Raw genomic sequence first — 5,604 nt, forward strand, 5'->3', positions numbered from 1 at the left:
CGCGGGGAGAACGGCGCTGAGGGAAGCCCCTTCGGCAGAAAACACCGCGCGGGGCCGGGGGGGGGGCCGCTTTCCCAGCGGGGTGAAGAAGAGAGCCAAGAGGTTGCTCTGCAGGGGAGGGTGAGAAAAGCTTCCTGCCGGTTGTGTTACCGAAGCTGCAGCTTGGGACTGTAAAAGAGGTTAGGTGTATTGTGTGTATCTGATTTCGTCTTATTGTTGTCGGCGTAAAGCTTGAAAGCGTTTGGGGATCCTGGTGACTGGAGGTCCAGTATTGGAGAGACGTGATGAATATGTCCTAACGCCTTCGGACCTTTTTGCCGAAGAGGAAACTAGAAAAGCAACAGTGGCAGTAGGAAAGCCAGGATGTCATCGTATGTTAATGTATTATGGTTTGGGTTGGCTTTTAGCTAATCTTTTTTTTTTGCCCCGGCTCTCTTCACTTCCATGCTGGTCTACCCAGTCCTTAATCGTTTATAACTGTGCAGAGCTAACTCAGCCAGCTTGTCTTGCGTATGCATGAGTTGCCTGTCTCAGGGATGGCTTTGGCCGGTTGGTTTGTTCATTTATTCCTGATCTGTGTAAAAGCCGTTCAGCTCTTGCAGAGAATGGGGATGGTGGTAGAAGAACGTTCCGGCAATGGTTAAAACAATAACAATGTAAGGACTGCTTTGTAGGAGCATCTCAGAGCGGCGGTGCTGTGTGACTTTTTATCAAGCCAAATTTTGGGCAAGTTGTAAGCCTTTGTAAAATTGCTACTCATAGATGCAATGACTTAAATTGGGGGACATTGCCCTTTGTGAGCCTTTTTGAGTTTCCCTGTTGTAGTAAAGGAACAAGGAACTGAGGCAGGAAAGAGACACAAGCCAAAACTAGTTGTGTAGAGACTTGAGAGCGCTCCAGGGAGTCTGGAGGAGTCTGCCTGGAAAAGGAAATAAGAATAAGGTGAACTTTCAGTCCTGGGGAGAGAAAGAGATCTGATGGGAACCTCAAGGTGTGGAGAGAAAAGGGAACTAGCGGTAGGGTGCTGTTGAGCATGCTGAGCAGTGGAGAAAAAAGCGGGATGGGATGAGAAGTTTGAACAGGAAGTATAGGACAGTGGGGAAGGAAAGGGGACTGTAGTTTAACACACATGTACAAGTAAACTAATTTCTAATTACTTGAATCCTTCTTTTCCTCATCCCAATATTAAAGTTCGGACAGGAGGGAAACATAGCAAGTCATGATATAATCTGAGTGTTTATAGCACATACAGTCAGGAAGGGTCTGAATATGTTACTGCTGCTTTCTAACTGTTGTGTGTCTGGTACTGCTAATAACAGGAATATGTGTGTATTACAGAAAATAAATCTACGTTAGCTCAAGCATATGCCCAGTCACAAACTTCCTGTTGTATTATACCTCTCTCGACAACTATACGTGCAAGTGACTTGGAGCAGGGAATATCTACTGCTCTTCTTAAACAGGAAGGTATGAGAAAGGATGTACTGGAACAGGATGAAATAGAAGGCAGTATAAAACTGGTAAGGAAACCCGAAGTTGCAAGCTGTTGCATTGCCATATGCCAGTATTATGAAGCTGGAGGTAGCTGGCAAACTTTGGAATTGTGCTGTGACATAACGCAGGCTTAAGATTTGTGTCCTCTGGCTGAAATCCTTGCACGTGTGTGAAATTTGGAAGGTAAGAGAATAGAGTGAGGAGATCCATAGTCCTGATCCTTTTACAGAGGCTGGGATGGAGAAAGGCAGGATGAAGAAAGCATATGCTTTAAGGTGGCAGGCTGCTCCTTCTGTTTCATTTTGCTTGCAGTAGTGGCTGAGCGTGTTCTCTTGTACTAAGTGTTCCGGTGCATGTGGAAGGAGAGGTTTAATGATTTCAGTGTGCTTAGGAAGATAAATTAGGCTGCTGATGGTGCTTGTCCTTACTGTTGCAGCTTCTGGGTTTTACCCAGAAGAAGGGCAAAAGGAGGTGGAGAAGACTGGGATGTCCAGGGAAAATTACTGTGAGGAGAGCCATGGACTGGGATGAGCTCTTGAGGAGGTAGAGACAGAGCTACAGTACCTTACTTAGAACTGGATCATGTGGAGTGGCTGGAGGAGCAGCAGTAAAGAAAGCAAAGAAGGTGAAGGGAAAGGGTGACAATGTTTGGGAGTCTAGGTAATAATAACTGGGGGTGGGGTGGAAATCAGTGCAACGTGGAGCATAGGGTGAGTTTCCTTGTTTCATGTGTGAAGGTTGGAGGAATTTTTCATTTGTCCTAACCTGTTGCAAAGATTAAAACTTTCTAGCATTGAACTTGGAAAATTTGCATCCATAATACAGATAAAAATCTCTCTTACATCAATACCTCTAGAACCCAGCCCAGGCAGCTGGTTTCCAACACACGCACGTGCTTCAACATACAGAGTGAATGCACCCTCCCTCCTCTGTGTATGTTAAAGCCTGCGAGAGAAGTGGAGGGGGTTTGGGTTTTTTTTTTTTTTCATTTACCTTGAGATCTGCTGGAGCATGTTTCCTTCTGAGAGCATTATGTAACCATGAACTGAATTGGATTGCTCGTTCAAAACATGGTATATCTCCTAGGTCAAGAAACCTGCTTTTGTTTTTGTTTTGCATTTAGCATTCAGTGTCTGTTGGGAAGCAAACTTTTCCATGTTTCTGGCAGAAACTTGAAAAACAAAACATATGCATGTGTAATAATTTGCTATAAACCCTAAAATTCTATTTCCAATATAGTGGTTGTTTCTTATGTTACTGGAGAAACCGTGTATAGTCTGGTTGTAAGCCTGGGAAATACAGTGCCTGCATCTGATGTTATTCATAACCTTTTTTTTTTCTATTCCAGCCATATGCTAAGTTATGTGGCGGGCTTCTGTGTATTGCAGTAAGATTTTTGTGGCCCTGAGATGTCGCTGGCAAAGGACTGCTTAGAGTTTCATCCCAGTTAGAAATGGAGGCTTTTAATTAATTGCTAGGAGGAATGCAGCATGATCAATACTACTAGACTTTATTTTCCAGAGCAGGGGAGGGCAAGCTATTGTTCAGAGGCTGCCTGTGGCCTTCAAAGCAGTTTGCATTGTCCCTAAAAGGAATTTGCTGAAGATGCCAGTGCATGTCGTTGTCATGACATGCGCCTGCTTTGTTATCACTTTCTCTGGTTCATTAGGTTTGTTAAGTTGGAACTGCACCTGAATATGAAGAGAGAATGATTTTGCCCAAGCATGTTTTGCTTGCAAATAGTTGTGCCACCGAAATGTGTTGTTACCCCTTTGCTATCTTCTAGAGACTTATTACTTACTCTGTCGGAGTACTTCATGCAAGTTCTCCCTATTCTGCTTCAAGCAAAAGGTTATACTTTTCAAATTGGTGGCGTGATCTTATCCAGCTGTTTTTTGCTTAAGTAGCTTGAGATTCCTTTAATGGAACTGCTGTGTTAGTATGTTCACAGTGTGACAGACCCTCAAAGGGAGAGAGGAAGAGAGGACGACAGCAGTGTCGTCAACACGCTCAACAGGCTGTGTGTCCACACTGCCAACCAGGCACTTCTCCCATACCCATCAGTTCACCACTGAACTGTTTGCATTATCAATTATGAAATTAAAAACCCAACAAAAACCTCACAAAAAGCCACTGATTAAGGTGGTCTTGAGCTGCTGCTCCAAGAAGTGTGAATTTCTTCACGTGAGGAATATATACCTAATTCACTTTTCAAGGTGTTAAATTCTCAAGGAGAAATTTTTTTTAGCATAATTCTGCTGAAAGGTATTAAAAGTGGAGAGTTTTTGCTAACTGCTACAATCTCATGCAACTGATGCTCTGTTGGAGGGAGAGGTCAGAACTTTGGCATAGAGAATTCGGAGTCCCTTCATTTTTAAGTCTTGAGTTTATATTTAATAAAATGTAAAGCCAACAGCTTCCCTTAGTTGTAGAAGGACTTCATCATGGGTTTTTGGTGAATGGGTGGAGCCTGTGGCGAGTGAAGGCTAATCTCCCAAGTCAGCAGCTGGCTCACCTCATATCCCCGCTCTTACAAACTCCTTAAGACAAATTGTCAAGCGTAGAAAGCATACATAGTGCCATACAGTAGCAGGTGTCAGGTGGACTCCAGTGAATCACGCTTGCAGTTTTAATTTTCTAATGACTGCCAGCCACTTAGCTGCTGTTTTTCCTGCTAGCTAACTACCTTGATGAGGACAGTTCTTGATCCAGCAGCAGGAGCAGCAAAGCGTCACTTCAAGGAAGAGTGGAACATGTGTGCCCTGGTGTACTTTTTTGCTGCCTGTCGTGGGCCAGGATTAGCACTTGTGCGGTGAGCCAGATTAGGGAGCTTATCCAGCTGGGAGCTAACCTGACGAAAACAAATTGTGAGCACTATTGATGGCTGCACAAGGAAGGACTCTTCTTTTTGCTGGGACCTGCCTGTAGTTACCTCAGCTTAGAATGACTACAAATTGTACAGGCAGCCAAACAGAGACTTAAAGGAACATTGGTGGCTACTGTTGTAACAGCAAGAGGTCATGATATTGCTTACTATTGAGTAATGTTGTCCTCTTCTAGCAAAACTGGAAAACTAGGAATAAATTAGAATTGTTAGCTATTTTGATGCCTGCTGAAGTAGATGATACTAAGTCAGCTTCTAATTTTTTAAAACACAGGTGTGTTTTTAATCTCCAGTGAGGCTGTTGAGAAAGTAATTTTCTTTACCTTAAGAAAAACATGTGTGTGAAGTTAGCCAACACATAGTTGGCATCTTCTTTTTCTTCCCCCCAGCCCAAAGGAAAATGCCATCCCCTGATCCTCAGAAAGGAATTTCAGGTACTTCTCCACTTGGATCTGGTCAATGATATCATGCTGTGGCTTAAGATCTGAAGTAGGTGTTGTTTCCCCACTGCCTTCCTCCCTTGCTAGCTGTCTTTGGGCAGCTGTCTGCTTTGTCTAGGTGGCCTTGCTTTACAGGTGTGGAGTTGATTTCTTCCCCTCCTTGTTGGGGCTTAGCAGAAATCATTATCCTGAAGGAATGCTCACTTGAACAAATAAAAGCTTGTCACTGCCTCTGGAATTTTACAGCTAATAAGTTGTCAACGTCTAGAAGAAATGACTTCTAATAATGTGGTGTCAGAGGCTAGGTATACCGGGGCTTGACATGTTAAACCAGTAACTCTAGAGGTCATATTTCTAGGTCTTTCTCTCTCCCTGCTACTTTCTAGTGAGACTAGATTGAGACAAATGATTTGTCTGCTCCTGCCTGGTTCATTGTGAGTGCCTTAACAAAAATAACTCCCTCTGAAAGGATTTGAAAATTCTTCCGAGACTTTACACATGCTTTTCTTTTTAAAAGCACATGTTCACGTTGAAATCATGAAAGTTGTCAGCAGAGTTGTGGTTCTGCAAAAGATACACAAGCCCACCATTTGGCAAGATTTTGGCAGAAGGGAAACTTGTGTAGTGACCTACTGAATTTACGTAGGTTCTAGATCAAGATGTTATATCTGGAGTAGGCAAGAATGCAAACAAATCCCTTTCAGCACATCAGTAGAGGTAAGTGTATAGACTTTAACTTGCAGGAGTATAAGGAATCTCCCAACTCATCTGGAGGTGAGTGAGCGT

General features: G+C 43.3%; 1 protein-coding gene across 1 annotated transcript in view; it reads left to right on the forward strand.

Moving 5' to 3' along the window:
* Positions 1 to 5,604, forward strand: part of TTLL12 (tubulin tyrosine ligase-like family, member 12) — a 32,155-nt gene that overhangs the window by 2,687 nt on the left and 23,864 nt on the right. The window lies entirely within an intron of this gene.

Source organism: Pygoscelis adeliae, unplaced genomic scaffold (genome assembly GCF_000699105.1).
Source record: "Pygoscelis adeliae isolate BGI_AS28 unplaced genomic scaffold, ASM69910v1 Scaffold38, whole genome shotgun sequence".
NCBI lineage: Eukaryota > Metazoa > Chordata > Aves > Sphenisciformes > Spheniscidae > Pygoscelis > Pygoscelis adeliae.